Below are 249 nucleotides of genomic sequence, written 5' to 3'. Positions count from 1 at the left end.
TGCAGCAGCAGCAACAACAGCAGCAGGTCTTGTGCTGCTGCAGCAACTGCAGCAACAGCAGCAGCAGCAGCAGCAACAGCAGCAGCAGCAGCAGCAGCAGCACCTGTTTATATGGATGGCCGAAGCAGCGCGTCATGGCCTCCTGCCCCGCCTTCAAGACAGCAGCACCGAAGCAGCAGCCGCAGCTGCAGCAGCAGCTACCATTGTTCCCGTTGCTGCTGCTGCTGCTGCAGCAACTGCTGCTGCTGC

The 249-nt window shown here is 61.0% G+C and overlaps 1 protein-coding gene across 1 annotated transcript in view; it reads right to left on the bottom strand.

Moving 5' to 3' along the window:
* EMH_0043470 (uncharacterized protein) overlaps positions 1-249 on the bottom strand; it is a gene marked incomplete at both ends in the record, with an annotated part of 5,368 nt that overhangs the window by 2,047 nt on the left and 3,072 nt on the right. The window lies entirely within an intron of this gene.

This window comes from Eimeria mitis, genomic scaffold (genome assembly GCF_000499745.2).
Source record: "Eimeria mitis Houghton genomic scaffold, Emh_scaff1785, whole genome shotgun sequence".
Lineage (NCBI taxonomy): Eukaryota > Apicomplexa > Conoidasida > Eucoccidiorida > Eimeriidae > Eimeria > Eimeria mitis.
The sequence above is the reverse complement of the archived record's forward strand: the minus strand, read 5'-3'. Positions and strand labels throughout refer to the sequence as shown.